General features: G+C 36.8%; 1 protein-coding gene across 4 annotated transcripts in view; it reads left to right on the top strand.

Annotated features, from left to right (window-relative positions):
• Pola1 (DNA polymerase alpha 1, catalytic subunit) overlaps nt 1-23,357 on the top strand; it is a 283,414-nt gene that overhangs the window by 221,145 nt on the left and 38,912 nt on the right. The gene's annotated exons all lie outside the window — the stretch shown is intronic.

The raw sequence follows: 23,357 nt of genomic DNA, 5'->3' as shown, positions 1-23,357 counted from the left end.
TGTTGTTTGTCAGCGAATACCAATTCAGCATTTTGTTGGTCGGTATTAGGGCTGGAGGCAACCTCTACAGCATACAAAAACCTACAAATATTGCAAGATTTTCTCACATAAGAATCCCTATGTGGCCCTTGATTTGGTCTGTTTTCAATTTTAGTCATAAATAACTTCACTTTTTCTATCTATAAGATAGGCTAGAAATTATTTTTAATGCCTCAATTTACTTGGCTTTTCTGTCCTTGGATAATAAAGCATTTTAAAACTATTAGAAGACATGTTCAGCAAGGACTTGGGCTATCTCCACAACATATTTTCCATGAATTACTAAAGTTTATATAAAGAAGAAATTCCTTCTGTTCATTAGTAACTAAGTTTTAGAACTTCTGTACATGACATATCTAGACATATATACTTGTAATATCATTAATAGCTGTTCTTCTTTTGCTCCCAGGGACTTTTCCTTAAAGGTGGTTATGAATTAGGAAAATTAAGTACTGATTCTCTGATAAAAATCAGAATTGTCTATTTTATCGGGTCCGTTGCCTCTTTCTGGCTATATATCAGTATATTAGAACCTGCTCCCCCATTACTTCTTTCTAAATCTAGCCATCCTAGGTTGTTTGCTAGATGTTTGTAGACTCCTTGCAGATAGAATCCTCTTCCATACATCCCTAAAATTCTTTTCTGAGAAACCAAATTGGTGTCTCATGCTCAGCAGTTTTCAAAAAGTTCAGTGATTCTTGGAGACATGGAGAAAAAAGATCTGGAAAGTCACTAGGAAAAAAACATCTGGTAAGCCACTGGGAAAAAACAGATCTGGAAAGCCAAGTACACTTGGCTTCCCCCCAAAAATAGGAGGGAATGGGGTATCCACTTGAAGCTTCTTGCTTGGCATACAGGAAAGTAGTCAGGATCTGTATATTCACACAGTTTACTGTAGTCCCATTTTAAAAGTTGAAGGACTGGAATACTTTTTGTTGTTGTTCTTTACTTCTAATAAATAACTACTCAGCAGGTCAAGACAAAAAAAGTCACTAAGTGAATTATTGACAGGCTCTTTTACATGACTGAAGACTAAATAAAATAAAACAGGAAGAGTATGAAATGTATGTATCTGACAGAAGGAGCTTGGTGAAGTGTTCCAAGAACCCTTTTGTTTTATTTATTGAATTTTAGCTTTTGAATACATTGTTCTTTGAGTTTCCTTCTGCTTCTTTATTATTCCTAAATTATAGTTTAGGAAGAAGTATGCTAGCCAATATTTATGCGGTCATTGTCAGATCATGCAGTAATGCTATGTGGTATCAGGGTATTGTTAATGATGGGATCTAAACTGAAACTCTGGGTCATGTTTACCAGAAGTCCACAAGCAGAGGTTTCCTACCACCTGACATCTGATAAACTGTTTACTGAGTTGCTTTGGGCATATTAAAAATTCAAATTCAGAAGGTAAGGGGTAAAACTCAGGAAGCCATATTTTTTCAGAAAGTCTCTAAAGATAATTATGATGGGTAACCAAGTTTGAGAAACCCTGTCCTGAGCACTCTGAACAATCAGATGAATGGGTTCTAAATAAAAGAGAATTTAATACAAGGTGTACTCCGTAGGGGAAAATTGAGGAACAAGAGTTTCTTGTAGTCCAGAGGAGAACAATTATAGGGGGGAAATTCCATAAATGTAAATTAATATAATGTGTATAAAAATCACTTTTCATTTTATCAGCTGGAGTGAAATTCTGTCTGCTAATTTGTTATTCAAGGGAGACCTGCTATAAAAAATGAATTTAAAATCTGTGAGAACCAGAGGGTAAATATATTTATTTAATTTGGACCAAGGCTAGAACACCAATAGATGTTAACATCAAAAGTTTTGTGAAAAAATGACAGTCATTACACAGTTGTGTCATTGAGAATGGAATCCAAGTATCTATCATCTGTCAACAAGTGTCCTGTAGCTGGTGTGTGAAGTATTGCTGTAGACTCTTCTTTACTGTCAGTACCTAGCAACATTTCCTTCTCTAAGATTGTTTTACTGTTTCCATTATAAAGCTCATATTTTAAGGGTTGTAACAGGATGGTAGTTTTAATTTTTGTTTGAAACTTGGCGATTTGACTTGGAAAAAACACATACAAATTATTTGAAAGAGGTTTATTTATTTTTAGAGTGAAAAGTAGCTGTGTCAAAGCTTTTTATGTGCTCTGCTTTCAAATGAAAGTTTATAGGCCATTAGTCCATAATGTGAATTAACCCCATTTGGTATTTTTCTCTTTCCTTTAAAATGGTAAAGGACTGTTATTCACTTTGGTGAAGTGTTTACTGCATGTTCACTATAACTACATAACATTTTAAAAATCTTATTTCTGTGGGACTTTTACATTATTATTGTACTTGCTCCAGAATGTACACAGATGGCATAATGGATCCAAAGGCGGTTTTAGAAGAACACTGTGACAATATAGGAAGTAAAAATCCATTTCCAGGATGGCAGCACGAAATGGTCCTATTTGACTGCCTCATCCCGTGGTGCCTTGGCCTGAGTAGGAATAGTTTAGGGAAACCTGAATCACTTCAAATCTTTGCCCAGTTGCCTAGATTAAGCCTGCTTACAAATGTAGGAGAGAAAAAGTCTTTTACTTTTCTCAGCTGAACCCTTTTTTGTTGTTTATTCAGCAACAGTAAAAACAATATACACATATAGATGCTGTTATGTGTTGAGTGCCATCCCTGTGTCAGATGAAGCAAGATGGGTGGCTAATACTCTCTGCCCTGAAGGAGCTTAGAGTGTGTTGGGAAAAGACAGATTCAGCAACAGCTAAGTATGGCCTGAGTATCACCACCAACCTGGTCAAATTGCTTTGGAAGCAAAGCAAGGGCGCCACTAACTGCCCTTTCACTTCAGGGTCTTTGTTTATTTCTAGACAGAAACTTCTTTTCTGTTCCTGTTCTCTCTTACCAGATGCTTATCTCCTCTGTGTCAGCTATTTGTAGTGGGATGGTGTGTTAGTTTGCTAGGACTGCTGTAACAAAGTACCACAGACTGGGTGACTTAAACAACAGAAAACTATTACCTCACAGTTATGGTAGCTAGAAGTCTGAGCTCAAGAGTTGGTGTCTTCTGAGGCCTCTCTCTCTTTGGCTTTGCAGATGGCCATTTTTACCCTGTGTCTTCACCCTGCACCTAATTTTCTTTTCTTTCTTTCTTTTTTTTTGCAAGGAGTGGAGGGGCAAGACTGAGGTTTCAACTCGGGACCTCACTCTTGCTAGGATGATGCTCTACCATTTGAACCATGCCCCCAGCCCTGATTTCCTTTTCTTATTATGATACCAGTCATACTGGATTAGGACCCTCCCTAAAAACCTCATTTTAACTCAAATATAGTCATTATCTAAGGCACAAAGGGTTAGGGCTTCAATCCTACTTCGGTATCATACCATAACAGATGGTCTCCGTGGTAAATTTTTCTAAAGCCCCTTTGAACATGTTGCATTTGTCTGCCAGAATTGGAACACTAGAGTTTAGGACTCTGTTGAAGAAAGGAATTACAATTGCAGCACAGGAGTTAAAACATGGTGATTTAGCCTTACAAGTAGCATGTTAGGAAGCCTGACTTCTCAACAGGAGTCTCCTCAGATCTTGAAGAAACAGTCACCCATTTTTCACAAAGCTGTGGGGCAGCCTCTTGTTCCCCAACCTCCTCAGCTGCACCTGTACCGATTGCTGTGCTCTTTGGACTCTCAACCAGGTGAAAAATCTGACTTTTATTTCTCTTGAGCTTTGGTCTCATTTGCTTTCTTCACCTTTTTTTTCCCCTTAACCGTACCAGCTTTTTGATGTCACCTCTTCTTTCTGTCTTTCCTTTATGTCTGATGATGCCTGCAGGTATTTCTTATTTCTGTTAGTGCCACCCAGAACTAGGCTGTTCCTTTGTAGGGTACTTTGTCTTTTCACATGCATAAGGGCAAGTCCTCACAACAGCCCAGTGAGGAAGCAGTGGATTCTGCTTGATGAAGAAATTGAGTTATGAATTGGTGGTGTGGCTCAAATGGTAGAGTACCTGCCTAGCGAGTACAAAGCCCTGAGTTCAAACCTTAGTACCGCCAAAAAAGAAATTGAGATCTGTAAATGTTTCCTTCCTTTGAGTTCCCATATGACCTTTTTGAGTACCCTTCTCATCCTGAATTGTTTTATTTTCTCTTTCATGATGGTCATTGAGATGGAGGGTTGTATCTTATTGCCAGCTCACTAAATATTTGGTGAAAAATTTTTAGTGTAAAATAAAGTCACACACACAATTTCAAGGATTTTGAAGTAATTAGTCCTAGGGGAAAATTCTGTCCATAACTGGAGGACAATTTTAGGTTGAGTTTTAGAATCCTCTGTAGTGCTTGGCTTGACTCAGGTGACATAAATTAAAGTTATGAAAGTTCCTTGACATTTGCAGATTGAATGTGTCACTTCAACTTGTTGCCAGTGATCCTGAAGGCAAGTGACATGTGTCTGTCATTTTGCTACATTTGAATTAAACTAAATGACTATCAAGTCACTTACCTAGTGAGTTATCCAAGCTAGCTGCTCCTCACTCACACTGCCCCAGGGTCCAGTCCTCTGCTCATCATCAGCTGAATAGTTACACCCTTGAAGTGGTAACAATTGTATTACTTCTTAGAAAATGGTCTCCAAAAGAAAGACAATAGCTAGCTAGTTGGGGAGGAAGTGAAGAAGTCTCAAAAAAGAGGATAAGAGTTTAAACCAGGAGAGAGGGTCTTGATTTTGGCTAGGCTTGCCAGAACTGCAGTCTTATTTTAAGCTTCCTGGAGTCGCTGGGATGACAAGTACACACCACCATGCCCAGCTTTTTTCCATTGAGATGGGGAGTCTTACAAACTTTTTTGCATAGACTAGCCTTGAATTGTAATCCTCCTGATTTTGGCCTCCCACAAAGCTTGGGATGACAGGTGGCTAACTTTTTGCCTGGGCTTGCCTTGAACCACCAGCTGTGATCTTCCAGATCGAAGCCTCCCAAGTAACTAGGATTATAGGCATGGGCTGGAATTTGCAGATTTCTGAGGGTCTCAAGGTAAGTCCAGTTTGGTGTTCAGGATTTCCGCGATATTTCCCAAACTGCTAAAGCCAAAGCAGGAGAGTTTCATTGTTGGTAGAAGTACTGGAATGAAAAGTAGTAAAGAACCCCTGGAGTCTCAGTTAGTTGACATTCTTAGGATTTGCTTTGTTAAATCCTCTCCAGGTATTAAAAACAAAGCTGTGTCAGAGAGTGCCTGTCTGTCCCATGTATTCTTGTGCCACTTTTTTAAGCCCATGTGTTGAGTTATATCACTGAAAAACTATTATTGAATTTTGGAGACAGCCTTTTCTCCACTTTTAATAACTACTACCAGGTAAAGTATACACAAAACAATTCACACTTACCAAATACATAGAAAAGTAAACAAATTCACTCAAGCATATTTGCTCTTCTTAAAATTATATCTTTTATAGTTGTGACAAACAATTTTCTTTGTGAAATAGATTTTGAGGTAGGTAACTTAAACTTGATTTTCCTTTAATTTTATTTTCTTACAAATAATACTCTGAGTTGCTTTTTTTAAAAAACCATTTCGTTGATTAAGGGAGTTTTTATGGTAGGAGGTTCTAACTTTTATGGTAGGCAGTTCAGGGCATAGTTAGTTACCTGTTTATGATTTGAAGTGATTATAGGAATATATAGAAAAAATTTGAAAATAGGGCTGGAGGTGTGGCTCAAGCAGTAGAGTGCCTGCATAGCAAGTATAAAACCGAGTTCACGCCCCAATACTGCCCCAAAAAAAGAATTTTGAAAACAGATAACTGGGAGTTTTGGACACGTCACAATGAAACTTCTTTATACAAATATTATACACTAGTTTTTTAAAAAAAGATTTCAGGCATGATGACGTATACTCATAATCCCAGGAGATGGAGACAGGATGATCACAGTTGTAAACTAGCCTAGGCAACAGTGTGAGACCTTATTCAACAAACTAAAAGCAAAAGGACTGGGGGTGTGGTTCACATGGTAGGGCTCTTGCCTAGCAAGCTCAATGCCCTGAGTTCAATCCCCAGTACTACCAAAAAAAAAGAAAAGTGGGAGTTTTTTGTTGCTAATCTTTAATGACATGAGGAAATACAATGTAATGGTGAAGTACAGAACTAGGTAACTATTGTGACTCTTAATTTGTGGAAAAAATAATAAGGAACACTAGAATTTTTATAGTCATTATCTCTGGGTGGATTATAGATAAATTTTATTTTGTCCTTTATACTTTTATGTAATTTCTAAGTTACATACTCTGCATACTACTGCTTTCATAAGAAGAAAAACTAGAAGTACTAAAATTTTACAAAGAAATAATTTTACTCAGCTTAAAATGACTATTCAAAATGCAAAGTTTCAGTCCTCCCAGACTGCATAGGCCTCCAAGGTTTAACAAGATCCCCAGGGATTCCTAGTCATATTAAAGTTTGGAAATCACCAATCTAAGACATTTTCCCCTCTTAATAACTAAAATCTACTTCCATTTTATTCACTCATTGATTAAGCCCACCTTTTGGTAAAACATTCAGATGAAGGCCTGCTCAGGGTTATGGTAGAATTTGCATTACATCCTGGTCTTTTGAAATATTTTCTGTAATTAAGCTAAAAATTTAATGACCTGACAAGGGCTAGGAGAAGGGACAAAAGCAGGAAAGCATGAGCTCTTTCACTTTGTTTCTTCTTAACTGGAAGGAACAAGGGAGACATAAATTAGGATTTTCAAAATAGCTTTCAGCTTCTCAAGATTAGTGGCTTCTAAAAGAGAGAACTGGAATGTAGTCCTACACCCACTTCATATAAGGGCCTCTTTATATGGGCCCAGAGTGAAGTTTCATCCAATCACTACATCCTGGGCTGCATTTTACAACATTCATTTAACATGTTTGTGAAGATTTCAAGGTCTTGAACTAGATTTTTTAAATGGAAACAAGATTCTTTTTCTTACATTTCACTACTAAAAAGTTTACTTTGAGATTCACTTTTCCTACTGTCAATGACTTTTATGTGCTGTTTTATGCTTACTACAGTAATAATGACAATGTTATTTTTCAATAGTAGCATGGAGCCCTGACTCATTGCTTTGTTTTTCAGAGTACTGCCCATTTTGTTTTCATTTTTATTTTGTTTTTAATTAAAGATGACTTTACAGTATAACAGAAGAGAAATTACATTTTCCAGGAAATTGTCACTTTAAATGCTTTACCATTAAGTAGAAGTGTCATGTCTCTGTTCATCTCCTGCCATCCTCTTCAGGATAACTAAAGTAGTGTATGAATGTTGCCATATATTTGGGCAACAAACTTCCAGATTCTAATTATGTGCCTTTTCTTTGAGCCCATTTCCATAAATACCCACTCAACCTTTGCATTTCAGTGTACATAGCGACCTAAAGGTGTTACCTGTCGACAGACATGTGACTTGTTTTATAAAATCATTTACTGTCTTTGCAGTGAGCAGGTTCCTTTTCCCTTTTGTAGTTATAAGTATTGAAACACAAACAAGGACACCAATGTTGAAGTATCTAGTGATAAAGCAGTGGTTGGTGGTCTTCATTTGCAAAACATATTGTCATTTTTTGAGTGGTGAGAGTGGGAAGAACCTGATAAGATTGTCTTTCATGTACTTAAAAAATATACTTCTCTTACCAATGAGAGAAAAATATTAAACTATTTTCAAGCAGTTAGATTATAATGTGAACTAATCACTTTATTTTGAAGAATAGTATTTTTAAACAGTCAAGCTAGTGAATTTACTTTTAAAATGTATTGTGCTTACACAGTAGATGGTTTTATTTCCATGATGTTTTTTACTACATAATTATACATCTTAATTACGTAATTACTATCATAATTATTATGTAATTGCATGTACTTCCACTAATTACAAAATCAGGAAGTGTAATTATCTAGTAAAAACTTTATGAAATTTCATGTACTAAAAATTACTTAAAAGGCTATTCCAGTGGTCTAGTGGAAGGCTTTCCATGGTTAGTCTTCATAGTCTTGACTGTAGAACTTGAACTCATGGTAGGACCAAAAGTACAATTACAAACAGACCAGCACTCAATTGAGCCTTGTGGTATAGGTAAGATACCCTTTGTCCTTTTTGAGTTAAAGTTGGGGAGCATTTTAATTTCTTTGTGATTATGGAGTTGTAAGAATATCTTATGTTTGAGGTAGGTATCAAAAACTATTAATGAAAAGGGTATTTCTTTCTTAGAAAAAATTGATTAGTAGAATCAATAATCAAGGCATTTAGGTTACAGAGCAGCCAGACCTTCTATAATTCTATAGTAAGAGAGCATATTTAGCTATCTCTGTCTTTAAAAAGAGTAATAATGGTAATGGTAATTCTACTTCTTTAGTTTGGAGAGGTTTTTTCCAGTTTATGTTTATATTTGCTAAGATTTGAGTAAACATATCAAAAGAGCATATTCTCTTTCTACTACTTGATGTCAAGCAGCTTTTGAGACATAAACATAAATGCACAAACATGTAACATCAGACCCTAAATAAAGACAGAAGATTTAATTCAATAAAGCTATGATGCCTTTACCATTCAAAACGACATACAAATTGCACAGTGAAACAATAGTCATGACAGCAAATTAGATATGACATCTAAATTACACTACAAAGAGAAATCCCAGAACCATTTTTGGTCTGTAGGAGTCTGTTTTAGCCCAGGTTTAAAACCCAGTCTAGAGACTGCTTTATTGTCTAAGTGGGGTAGTGTTGTAGAAGTCTAATTGGAGGTTGGTTGAATTAATTGTATATTAATTAGGAGGAAAGGGCTGATAATACTCATGGCAGAGAAGAGAATAAATCCTTTACGTATCATGATAGAATGTACTGTAAGTTTCAGGAATGAGTATTAATCACTTCTCAGCCTTTGAGTGAAAACCAAGTATAGAAATGAATATTAAGTGATTGATATGTTATAACATAACCTAAATAAAGCACTTGGAGTTGGATATAGTTATGCTACATTTTCTTTCCCCTAAATTAATGCTTTTCACTAGAAATGTATTGAAACAACCACTTAAGATGTATCGCCGTTACTTCTTTTTAAAATGCATCCTTAAACATTAAAAGGTTCGTCTCTGTAATCTTAGAAGCAGATGGCATTCCATTTTTCTCTTAAAGCTTTTTAAAGAGACATCCTTTGTAGTTTTATCAGTTACTGATTTTGTAACTTTTTTGTACCATCTAAAATTTCTAATAAATGTGAATTTTAAAAAAGTTAGTGAACAATAAGAAAATACCAGTCCCATCTGCTTCAAGCAAATTAGAGGATTTATAGTAATTCAGAATTGTTTCATGATCTCTGAATGTTTAGAACTTAAACAAGGTTAGTCTGACTCTGGTATTTTCTGTAAGTAGTTAGGTAGGGATTATTTTCAAATTGCATATTCTTTTCCTCATTTATTTACCCCAGAATTTAATGTCTTAATCTTTTCATATTTGCCTTATCTCTACTGTGCTAACATTCCTTCTCCTGGTTTCTTAAGTGTTTATGCTCCCTCTTTGAGACAGCACTGTCTCTAACATATTCTCTTAATATTTTATTCTTGTTTTGTTGGTTGATATTTTCTTTTCTTTTTTAATCAACTGCTGTGTGGGACCAGAACATCCTGGAATGGTTAAAAGGTAATTATTTGCCTAGTACTCATCCTTCACATTATAGCGCATTTGTAATTTTGGAATTGAAATAACATTTAAACTGACATTTTGTTTTATTTTGTTTTTCTTTCTTTTGCTGTGAATTAGCATATGTCTACATCATCCTGTATAATTCTTTAATTTTTTTATAATTATATAATGGAATCAACCATAACTTTTGAAGTCTAGTAATGACTTTATGACGTCTCCAGTTATGCTGTAGTCCCAGGCGCACATCTGATGTTGTTTTCCATATTATTTGTTAGTCCCTATTTATTATTTTATGTTGTACCATCATGTCTGTATAATTCTAACTCATATATAAGGGAAAATCCACCATTAATTTGACTCATTCTTAAAGTAGTTCTTCCTGTAGTTGTCATGAATTTAATCCTGCTCATACATTCTCTTACCTTATGGCCAACGGGACAGTAACTAGACAGAATTAGTAGCCTATCATTGAGTTAAATTAAATTAACATTGATTGCATTCTCCCTAGGTAAAAGCCTGGGAAATCTTTTTCTCCTTAGTCTGTGAGCTCTGTGTGCTTTAGCACTATCCCTTGGAGCTTACGGCTTAAACCAGCTGTGCTGTAAAAAAGATAGGTTTGCTGACTAAGACATCGATGTACTTTTCTTGTTTTAAAAAATTATTGTAAAATCAAACTTACAACAAAGATTGCAAAACCAGGTCTCTGTGTAAATCTGTTTTTCTCTGTCCCCTCTTCATGTCTGCAGTTTTACCCAATTCACTTGGTGAGTATTTGTTCAGTCTCTACCCTGTGTGATATGTAAAGGACACAAGTATAAACAAGACCTGGTTTCTGCTTCTGGAGGTGATACTACTTCTGATCATTTGCTTAATTGTGCATTCACCCTCTAAAGACCTACTTTTTACAGGGCTTTACTTTTTTTTTGCAAGGCTAGGGACCAAACCCAGGGCCTGGTGAATGCTAAGTGTTTTATCACTGAGCCACATCCCCAGCCCCTAGGACTTCATTTTTTATGGAGAACAGTCACATCTATTCTTTCTTTCTTTTCCCAAAGCATTCCCATTGGATAGGGATAGTTGACATTTTTCAAATGAAAAAGGAACCTCAGAGAGATGAAATGACACTCCCAATGTAGCAAAGCATGGGTGTATGAGAGCCCAGTGCTCTATACTGCTAACCTAGTAGGAAACTTCAGCTTGAAGGCAAATGCCTCTAATATAAGGGAATGTTATGAAGTACCACAGGACATGACCATGTGCCTCAGGAAAGGTTTCCAGGTAGAGTTAGTATCTGAATTGGGCCTTGAAGTGTGGGGGAGATTTTTATAGGTACAGATGTAGTCATATACTTTTTGGACTAAGTTCTCTTTCTTACATTAAGTACTCTGTTGCTTATCCAGCTCTTAGAAATCAAAGAATCTCATTTGACAAATGTTTGATATTTTAAAGTACATCTGAACTAGACATGTAATCTAAAAGTGCTTATTAAAGAAGCTGGTCTTTGTGAAGCCCAGGACTGCATGCTGTAAGAGTAATCTCTTCACTCCCCACTGTAACCAGTGGTGGTACTTTGAGAGAAATTGATCCATCCTTCAGGATACATCTGTCAAAAGTGTATCAAAATGTTTTCCTATCTTAAATAATTTAACTCAGAATATAATAATGTAAGTATTTTGACATGAACCTGTTACATACTGTGATATATCCACTTATCTTAAAACAGATGTCTTCAACTTTAAAAGAAAGAAGTATGGTAAGACAAAACAAAACAGAAATAGGAATTAAAAGGGTTGTATGGCCAGGCATGGTGGTACATGGCTGTAATCCCAGCACTCTGGGAGGCTGAGACAGGAGGATCTCAAGTTCAAGGCCAGCTTGGGCTACACAGCTAATTCTATACCAGCCTGGGCTACATTGTGACACCTTGTCTCAAAAAAATTTAAAAATGGATGAATGACAGGCTTTATTAGTAAAAGACAAAAGTAGTCATGTTAGCATTATGTATAACCATAGGATGTAAAAATGTTTTAATTAACTAACATGATGAAAGTACAAACATGTAATACATTTTTAATCAAGTCAGTGTTCACTGCTGAAACAATTCCTATGTTTTATTAATGTATATTGTCTTACCAGTAAAAAGTCAATAAAATCCATTATAAAAGAGAGAGTCTAAAACTGAGTCTGTCTTCAGAAAATTATTCAACACAGCACACTCCGGTCTCTTCTTAGTGAGGGCTTTATCACTTTTAACAAATGAGCCACAGTAAATTTATTAGTATGCTACAAAGAAATTTTCAAAATAATTAAGACTAAACTACACTTGTCAAAATAAATGAATGAAATACAATTTTGAATCATCTTTCTTCACTTATTGCTCATTTGCATAATTCAGTAACTTACACAGGAGTCTTTCAGTCATTGGTGTGAATTAGCAAGGTTCTGCTATTCCTTGTTGTACGGGCAGGAATTATGCTACCGTGTAATTAGCTATTCCAGACATGGACTAACGGGAAATACCAAAGGGCACAGCAGAATCTAAAGAGACAAGGCAGGGAATCTAAAGACAAGAGACAATCAAAGACACCCAACAAACTCAAGCTGGTAGACCACAGGGAATTCTGAATGAAGCCTCTTAATTTATTTTGAGAATAAGAAATCAGTAGTATGAGAGAAATCTCAACAAGATTAGCTGACTAAGCCTACTTAAAAAAAAATATCTCTATAGTGCATGGTGCGCCAGGTTAACCACTCCTGTTTGTTAGTCTGTATACAGCTCAACAAATAGCCGACAAAGCTTTTCATGGGTATATAGTGGCTTTCCATTGAGGTTTTCACTCTTTGAAGGAGGTCGTTTATACCAATGAGATCTGTAGATGCAAATTGCTTTCCCTATATGTGAGGGGTCATTTCTTTCACAGTCCACTTGCTCATCTCTTTTATAAAGGTTTTGTTATTTTTGTACTGCTCCTAGAGGAGTGATGGGAATTGTGCCCCTGCCCACTGCCCCAACTTAGCATCCAAATCTTTTCCCTTCAGCTCTGTGAAACTTTTTTGTGTGCTGATCTTTGGGAACAAAACAAGCTGTTGGCAGCAGCCTTTAGCTCTGAATCAGGAAACTTTTTTTCCCCTTCTTTCAACCTGAAATATCATCTCTTTAGATTTGCCTCTCTCACCTTATTATAAGGAAATATCTTTTTCATTGCAGCAGTATCACTGTAACATGCTAGAGCATGTAGGAAATTCTTGGAAGCAGTGTCCTCAAAATGTCATTTTTAGTTTGGCTCCAAAATGGTGTGAGCTCATACAAACTAGGGGAACAGAGAAGTGAAGGGAGCAATTTAAGGGTTAGCTATGAAAGCCTAATTCTGATCCCATTACTGAAGTGGAGGAAGGGATAGCATTTGTCTTTTGCCTGCACTTTAAGGAATCATACAAACATTCAAAAGTTCTATTCTGTAGTGTTCAGGAGTTTTAGGAAGCAGGAACTTCCGGCACACTGTGTGAACACTTTGTAAATATTCTCCCTTCCTCTCTCCGTCCTTCTCTCTCTTCCTTCTTTTCTTCCTTCTTCTAGCATTTGTTGAACACCAAGTGCACTGACCTCAAAGGCAATGTAGGATAATTGTGCTCTGGAGCCAATGCTTGGTGCAAGTTTTGGCTTTCCACCCCTTGCTGATAAGTAACCTCAGAGTGTGTGACTTAACCCCTATGCTGCTTTACCTACAAATCAGGAATGAGAGTAGCACCTAACTCATAGGGCTGTAAATTAAACAGATTAATATGGAACTGTGCGATTTGTAAAATGCCCGTCAGTTGATTTTATTACTTCTGAATAACACTTTGTGCAAATCACTATTATAGGACTTAGTATTATACTTATTGTAATTGAATTATTTAGTTCAGCCTGTCATCAATTTTATTTAAATTTGCATCACCCACCTAGAACAACACTATACGTGTGGTAGATGCTCCATTCATATTTACTGAATGGTTATAGTATGAAAGAGACATTGCCCTTACTCTCAAGGAGCTTAAAATCTATCTTGATGTCTATTTTTAAAATTTAATTCTCAGTAATCTATACTTAATGGAAGAAACCGAAACACACATAATCCACAAACATTTTAGTTTTGTCTGGATATGTCCCGTTGGCATGTTTTCCATTAATACTAAACAATAATGATTAGAAGATTGGCTCTTTTCTGGGGAGGGTAAAGAACCTCCCCAGGTGTGATTGTGTGCAAAAAGTCAGAGCCAAACTAAGTTCCTAGACATGTCCCTTTTCGCAGAATACTTCTTAACCAGAGTGTATCTTCTGTGCTTTTAGACATGACTGGGTTCAGGCAGCTGTGTATTTTAAAAAGCTCTACAGGTGATTCCAATGCACACCCACAGTGTTGAGAATCTCTGAGTTAGTGAAACTCTTCAAACTTTAATATTGCTTCTTGTCAAATATGCATTAAGTCTGACTTTGATATAGAAAAAGAAGACTGGGTGGCATCTAGATAACAATTTAAATAGACAGTAGAAAGGAAAATGAAGTCAAACACAAGAATTATTTCCAAGATAAAGGAAGCATTTATGGTGCATATGAGCTAATACAGCATCAGAGATAAAGCAAAGGAAAAAACAGGATAGGGAAAAGTAAGCAAGAAGAAACTGTTTTCCGGTAATGAGCAAACTGAAGATGAAATAAATGCATTTCAGCAAAATTGACTATAAAGCACATGTTATTTTCCCCCATTAACTTACATCATAAAAGTAGGGAAGGGCTGCCAGGGAGAGTAAAGGATCCTTGAGGAGACTGGGTAGATAACTGGAAAGGTATTAAGTGGAGGCAACCCAAATATGGCAGTTAGGAGGCTCCACAGTTTGAATTCCTAGGACCTTTCCCACCTCCTGTCTTCTATGTACCTTGACCCAGCTGGCTAGATCCTGAGAGGAGTGGCCTTCTGCAGGTTTCTTAATGTTGCCAGTCGCCCAAGTGGCCTGGGGCAAGATGGTAGTAGAGGTTTTAGAATGCTACTCCTGGGTGCAATGGTCATGTCTTGGGCTTAGCTATGGCATCCAGGTGGGAGAAATAACTTGGTTGGCCTCACTTACCAGTTTTATGATCCCGGAGCTAGAAAATAGCCATACACACACACACACACACACACATACCAGTTTACCTTGGAGAACTGGCAGTGCACCTCGTTGGTACCTGCTGATTAGACCTCTCACCAATCCCTGAGTAGGCTTTGACTTGTGTGTTTTCCCTGTCTGGAATGCCAGCCGCAACCCAGTGTCCATCGTCATACTTTAAGGCTTCCCAACTAGAAATGATCTTTGTCCTTCCAGACTCCTACAGTTCTTAAGCACTGTCTTTCTACATTATACCTCTTTGAGAACAGGGGCCATGCTTGATAAATTTTGTATGTCTGATAGCAAGTTTTATGATAGGAGCCTTATAAATAGCATGTGCAATTAATGTTGTCTACAGCATAGCTTTCGACTCATGCTTTTTTACTATTTCCTATCATACCCTCTACCTATATCATAAATTTTTTCCATCCATTGAACATTTAGCCCATGCCCATCTCCTCACTCCACATGGACTTAATTTCTACCTTGGTTTGCATACTTTCTGACAATTTGTACTGGAATTGGACTGTGATATCTTGCATTGCCAGATTACATAAATTCCAGCCTAGAAATTTCTGTGTTCAACTCTTTAGGTTATATATATCAAACTGATTCCCTGCTATATTAGTGGAATAAATTTAAAGAATCTGAGAGCTTGCTTCAAATGAGGACTATCCATTCCCAGGCCCACTCCTTCCTCCTCCAGAATCTGCTATATATAGATGATAGCAGTTGGCCATTTTGCCTTTAGGTTTCTCTAGTGATTCACAATTCTAGCTCTATAGTGACCTAGCTATCTTTGAGTTTTTCTCAACACTGCAAACTTGTGATTTGGTTGGCTAGCCCTTACTACATCTTGAAGTGTCTAGAAACAGCTCCAGAGAGCTCTCCCGAAGGTGGGAAGGTGAGGACTGCTGAGAGGTACCCATAGTAAAGCAGCATGTAGGCACACATACTGATGGCAATGTAGATGTATAAACACTATTAGTAGACTGTGTGCTAGTAATCCCATAAGAAATCTGGAGATACCTATGTCTTGGGTATAGACTGTAAGACATACTCTTAACGGAGTAATCATTGCAGGAGACTGAGCAAGTTAGAGAATCTATTCTCGGTTTGCTGCTGACTCACTTTGTGGCATGGGCAAACCATGATTACTCTCTGATTTAGATGTCTTATTTGTTCAAAAAAGGAAAAATAACATGTGGTTAAAAAGCACTTTGAAATTCCTGTGAAAGGAGGTCTGTAAGTGCAAAGTACTATTGTTGTTTTTATTATTGTTATTAGTGTCCTGGTATGATTTAGTTTTATGCCATGTAGGGCACAGATGTTTCATTTCTTTTCATTGATGAATTATAAAACACTTCCATCTCTGTTTCACAGCACAGATAATATCTTTGTTTTAACTCCAGTTAAAGTATATGTCTAAAATAGCTCTCATTAATAAAATGCAATTTCCAAATTAAATATATCCATATTACTTTCTATTGTTTTTTTCCTCATTAAAAATGTGGTTACCAACAACTACTAAAATAGACCTTTAATTACTGCCAATCTTCTCTTGAAAGTAACAGTGCTTATCTTGAGTAGTTTGAACTGTAAGTGGTATTCAGTACACAGTGGGATTATAATGCGATTATGAAGTGTACCAAGTTAGTGATAAATAAGCATGATAAACCATATATTTGTATTAGAAATGATATTTGAATTATCAACTGAATAAAAAGACCACAACTGTTAGTTCCTTGGGGTGAGCATATGATAAGAATAAAATGCAGTTAAGAACACTTGGAATAAAGAATTGTGTATGCTTCCATATACAGTATAGAAACCTTTTAAATTTAATGGGCTCTTATGTGTACAGTATTTAAATTACTGGGAGAATTAAAAGATTTGCTTTGCTTTCTGACAGTAAGCTTTTCCAATTTTTTTTAATTCTTAACTCTTTCATCAGTAGAGACTTGGCTTTTATATAAAATACTATAGTTCCCCTCCAGTTTTCCAGTAATTGTCCAGTGGACTAGCAATGAAAAAAATGAGTTTCTTTAATTGCAGTAAAACTTGGGCATAAAAATCATTGAATAGCGCTGGTAAATGGATGGAATTGGAGAACATCATTCTGAGTGAGGTTAGCCTGGCTCAAAAAACCAAAAATCATATGTTCTCCCTCATATGTGGACATTAGATCAAGGGCAAACACAACAAGGGGATTGGACTATGAGCACATGATAAAAGCGAGAGCACACAAGGGAGGGGTGAGGATAGGTAAGACACCTAAAAAACTAGCTAGCATTTGTTGCCCTTAACGCAGAGAAACTAAAGCAGATACCTTAAAGCAACTGAGGCCAATAGGAAAAGGGGAACAGGTACTAGAGAAAAGGTTAGATCAAAAAGAATTAACCTAGAAGGTAACACCCACGCACAGGAAATCAATGTGAGTCAATGCCCTGTATAGCTATCCTTATCTCAACCAGCAAAAACCCTTGTTCCTTCCTATTATTGCTCATACTCTCTCTACAACAAAATTAGAAATAAGGGCAAAATAGTTTCTGCTGGGTATTGAGGGAGGGGGCGGAGTGGGTGGTAAGGGAGGGGGTGGGGGCAGGGGGGAGAAATGAACCAAGCCTTGTATGCACATATGAATAATAAAAGAAAAATGAAAAAAAATCATTGAATAGTATAATTTTCTTTTTCTTTTTTCCCTTTCAAGTGTTGGTGTTTTAATCATTAATATTATGAATTTCCTTTCTATTTCACCATGAGGTCCAATGAGGAGTAAATTGTATGCACTTATTTGTAAGACTATCTATCCCAAGGCATGTGGAGAAGGAAGTATGGCTGCCATCATCTTGGAAATGACAGGTCACATCGTAGCAGCCATAGCCACATATAACATTCTAAAGATGTTTAGTTTTCCTGAAGAATATTTGAAATTTTTAATCAGTTGCTAGTATTTTTAAGCATTGAGTTCCTATAAAAAGTGAAGTTTTCTGTCTTTCAAAAAAAATCAGTGTCTGGCTGGAGTGGATCCACATTCTTGACTAGCCACAGCTGGCTGGAGCTGAGTAGCAGCTATTCAGCTTAGACAGAACATTGGTTATCTAGTTCATTATAGTCCCACCACACTACCACTCTGTTACTTGAGTGGCTACTGTAGGCTATTTGTTAAAAATATCTGCAGGTATGCTTTCTTCCTTTTTTTTTTTTAAACCAAAGAAAGGGAGGCCACAAAATGCGGGGTTTAAACAGTAAAAAATATTGAACTTACATTAAAAATGCAAAAAGATGTACAAAGCATATAAAGATGCTTATTAAGTAAGCATATAATCTTAGACTTTAATAAATGTCCAAATCACATAAAACTATAAAAGCTAAGTAGCTAACCCTTTTTATAGCATTGTTCAGTCTTCAAAGCACTCTCATGTGTCTTTAGCTCTCTGACCCTCACCAAGAATCTCTACGAGTAGGATAACAGTTGCATATTCATTTTCCCAACAAGAAAACAGAGCACTGGTGCTAATTTGTCCAAATATGTAACTGCTAAGTGTTGGCACTAAGGCGTGACTCATCTTCAGACTGTTCATCTAGTGTAGTACTGTGTAGTCGAATTTTCTGCTGTTGTAGAAATGTTCTGTATCTATGCTGTCCAGTGCTATAACCTTCAGCCACGCACAGCTGTTGAACACATGGATGTGGCCAGTGTGGCTGAGGAACTGAAGTTTCAATTTTATTTAGTTTTAAATTATTTAAATTGAAAATCATATGTGATTAGTGGCTTCATTATTAGGCAGCATGAGACTCTAGAATTCTTTTCCTCTTTTATTGCATGGTCTGTGTACTTAACAGTCATATTTCTTTTTTAATAAAACTCATCAAAAGGTTTCTTTGGGGTCTTCTGGCTACTTAACCACATAACAAGCATCTGTTCAACCAAGAGTTCTGGATATGTTAATATTTTCTGCATCTGCATAGGTTTCCTTCCATAAAAGCTTTCATCACATGTAGTAGTATTCTTTGTAACAAAGTTGGGGCCTCAGCAGTGAGATTCTTATATGCAGAATCTCCCAAGTTTCCTAGCTCAGATAAAGAGCATAATTAGAGGTATGTCTAGACATCAGAAATGTGTAAGTGACCAAGACAGTTTCCTTCCCTGGTCTTTTTTTATGGTCTAGGATACTATTGGCTATTACAGAATCATGGAGGAAATTTTCTGTGATTTGAATTGGACATGAGTGACTTTTAGAAAGGTGGCCATTAGCTAACCTCTCTGTCAGTTGGTATTTATCATTAAATCTAAAGTGGCATTGATTTAAGACACATCCTGATTTCAGTGATGTTAAAATATGAAAGAGGGGATTATCTTCAAATTGATGAAATACAGTTTGTCAGTGGGCTTCACCTACATTTGGTCAGCCTATAACCAGGGCAAGCATTGAGATGCAAATGTGAACTGCTGCTTTTCCCTGTGGTTAATTAAACCTCCATCTTCACCAAAACAGGATCCCACAGCCCATTTCTCTATACTTTAGCTGCCCCCTTCTAGAAAGAATTCCTGGTGGTTAGGAGCAGGTCTAAACTCTTGCTCAGTAACAATTTGATTACTTTCTTTGAACACCTCCCTATCTCGCATAAATGCAGACCAGGATGTTTTATTATCATAAGTAGTACCGGAACAAGCTTAACCAATCACCTTCTAGCACACAGGCAACTCTGTGGCACTCCTTTTTAGAATACCACATACCAAATTATCACATTAGCTATCCAAGTGCACCATTTGTTTTTAAATACTGGAGTGTTTATCTCAATTTTTCACCTTTTCATCTTCCTTCCCCACTTCACTGATACATTGTCACTGCAATGGCAAGTTTATTTACATGCCTTGGTATCTACACTGTGTTATTTAAAAAATATATCTTTAGGTCTACATAATGATCTTTTTTTGTGTGTGTGGTACTGGGGATTGAGCCCAGGGCCTTGTACATGCAAAGCACATAATGGTCTTCTTGAACATCTTAAAATATTAGTTACTATGGAGTGGATTCATGTCTTTTCCATGATACCCTCTTGAATCTTGCTCTTATTAGGACTTTGAAATATTTAAGCACTTCTAAACTCCTGCCTTCAAACTTTGACACCAGTCTTACTATGGAAACTGAAATCTTAACAGCCTTCCAAAGAAATATGGGAGACTGAGTCTATAAAAATAGAGGAATATATTCCTCACAGTGGAGTCTGGAACCTAACAGTTACCATTTCAGACATTATTGCATAACATCCCCAAATATAAAGCCATTCAGAGTTCGCACTCGAATATAAAACCCAGTAGTGAGTTAGGTACTGTCATTTCTTTAGTGGCAAGTTGTTTTACATACTTTGGTAGATGTGTTGGTTTGAACCATATGAAATTACTGACATTTGACCATTTTTGACCTATAAGGCATGGCAACTTCACATGCTCCACCCTAGTATTACAGGTTCAGGCCACATCAACTCATATACATTGCTTTCTCTACTCTTGCTGTTTTCCCTTATTTTTCTTTCAATTAGTACTTTTAGTCCAACAACCTTCTCTTTGCTACTACCCTTTTGTATTTCTCAGTTAATAACATTTTTTTCTAGAGCCCTTCTCTTCTTAACTAATTCCCCAAATCTATTTAGCTTCAGAAATAGTAGCACAAAGAAGCCTGGTTGCATAGTACTTCCATGATGCAATCAGTGCTTAACACTTCAAGTGTTTGACCTGTTTTAAGATTTTCATTATCCTAAAAGGGTAGTGTCATTGAATACATTTACTACCCAACAAATAAGCCACCATAGTCCCTTACTTTTCAGATGAAAAAAGCAGAAGGAAAAAAACAGCTACTTTTTTGTTCAACACTGATGGATGCTTTGTGATGTCTTTGTTATGACATGATTTGGCTGAAGTATCTCTGGAGAATAAAATTAGCTAATAAGTACCTTTTGTTATATTCACCTTTTGCTCAGCTGAATATAAATTAATAAATCCTTGCAGTTTTAAATAGTTTATTATCTTTGGATTTTTGTCTCAAAAAAGAAATGGGATATGTTGCATTTTATGATTAAAAGTGATAGAAACATCAACCATCACTTGGTTTGAAACTCCAGAAATCATACCATTTTTATTTTTGTCCATTCGTAATCTCCTAATTTCTAGGGTGATAAAGTGCTTTTTTTAACCTTATTTGTATTTTTATTTAGTTGCCATTTTTATTTTTAAGAGATTCATCAGTAGTTGGTAATAGGTAAATAAAAATCAAATAAAAATTTAACACCCTTTTATGAAGTCATTCAACTCTTTACATGTGGTAATGACAGTCTTTACAGTAATCTGCTAAATAGATGCTATTTTCTCCACTTTAAAGATGTGAAACAGACCAAGTGAACTTACTTTCTAAGATGGTAAACTAAATCTAGTATAGACCCATAATTGAAACTTGGGACCAACAGACTCAGGCCCCACTGTCCTTCCTCTGTGGCATACTTCCTAGCTATTTAAAAAGAAGTTCATAAACACCTAGTTGTGTTTAGCAAGTATCAGTTGCCTGTCTTGCACCAGGCATAGCCAAGGTTCTCATGGCACATTCAACAGAAGAAGAGAAAGATGTTTTCAGACCACTACAGAGAATTGCGGGGCGGGGGGGGGGAGATAGAAGTGGCTATAAGAACTTCTAAGAAGGTAGTATTTCAGCTGAGACTTGGATGAAAAGAAGCTAGCTTGCCACATCTAGGAGACAGCTGTGGCTGGAGGAGAGCAGCACTGGGAAGTGAGAGTTGGAGACAGAGGCTGGAGCTACATCTCTGGAGGAAGGGTTTGAGATAATACTCCTATATGAATATTATCCTCAGTCCAGTGGGAAGCTCTGAGGCTAGGGAGAGTGACATGGTCTAATGTAGCACTTAATGAATAATCACTCCAGGGGCTGAAACATAACTCAGTTGTAGAGCACTTGCCCACCATTTGTGAGGCCCTGGGTTCCATCCCCAGCACCACAATAAACAATAATAAAAGATCACTCTGGTCCTGTCTGACGACTGTTACTAGACCAGCTTCCATTGTGACAGCACTTTGGAAGGCCCTCTACCAAATGTCCAAGTCTGGGAAATATCCCATGATTTTCCTCTAGAAATGATGCACAGAGGCTTAGTGGAAAATGCTAACGCCTTAAAAGTTGTGTATTCAGGGAGATTCCAAAGGGCACTAAAACTTTAGAAGGTGACAACAGCTGGCGCCAGTGGCTTATACCTGTAATCCCAGCTACTCAGGAGGCAGAGATCAGGTGGATGGGGTTTGAAGCCAGCCCGGGCAAATAGTTCGTGAGATCTTATCTCAAAAAAACCCATCACAATAAAAGACTGGTGGAGTGGCTCAAGGTGTAGGCTGTGAGTTCAAACCCCAGTAACACACACACACACAAAGGTGACAGGGATGAAGTAGCATCACTCCCACCTCAGCATGTTATATCTTGTATGCTCTGCTAAGCAACCATTAGGAACCTAAAGATATAGAGTATGACAGTGACTACATTTAAGTATTGTCTCTTGAAGTTTTTTGGTTGGTTTTTTTTTTTTTTTCCCAGTGCTGGAGTTTGAACTCAGGGCCTACACCTTGAGCTATTTCCACCAGCCCTACTTTTGCAATGGGTTTTTTCAAGATAGTGTCTTGTGAACTATGCCCAGGCTGGCTTTAAGCTATGGTTCTCCTGATCTCTCCCTCCTGAATATTAGTATTATAGGCATGAGCCACTGGTGCGCAGTGTCTCTTAAAGTTTTGAGTGTGAATTTTGAGGATTGAGTTTTTAGTGAGGAGAGAATTGTGTTTGGGTTTATTTTTAATTACTATTTTTTAAAAATACATTAAGGAGTTCTGGTACTAGTAGAAAATATTAATTCCTTTAAAAATCTGGCTGTGTTGCTAGATTCACATTTGCTTCTCTGTGTTTTTGTGAACAACTGATCAAATTAGATTCGTCACTGTTGGCTTGTGGTGATTTGAAATTGAAATGGAATATATTAAAGCAGCCAGCCACACTGATTACATTGCAAGCCTCATTTAATTTCATACATTCACACATTACAGTGAAAGGCAGGTTTTTTTAATGCATGATTGTGACTGTACCTTGAGCAACTCCAAAGGTCATCTGTAATGGGTGCATAATTTGTTAGTGTTAGATATCTGATTTATGGTAGGTGTTCCTCAGCCTGATTTGTACTGGTAGTAAATATGGTGAGCATAAAAAGTCAAATCTCTAAGAAGTTTAGCCTGTCACATTTGGTGATATTGTCTTATTCTTAATTGGTCAGTAGACCACAGTAAATCACGGAATCACGGTCATCCTTAAATGGAGAGAGTGCCTGTACCGAGCCCCTGGAGCATGGGTTAAATGAGCTATTCTTAAGAAGGCAGGCTGGTCCAGGTGAGGGTTGTAAGAGTATTGCCAGCATAGCTAACAGCATTTGCTCACAGCTACTTGAGCCTTAGTCCCAAAAA

Source organism: Castor canadensis, chromosome X (genome assembly GCF_047511655.1).
Source record: "Castor canadensis chromosome X, mCasCan1.hap1v2, whole genome shotgun sequence".
NCBI lineage: Eukaryota > Metazoa > Chordata > Mammalia > Rodentia > Castoridae > Castor > Castor canadensis.
This window is presented reverse-complemented; position numbering and strand designations above follow the sequence as displayed.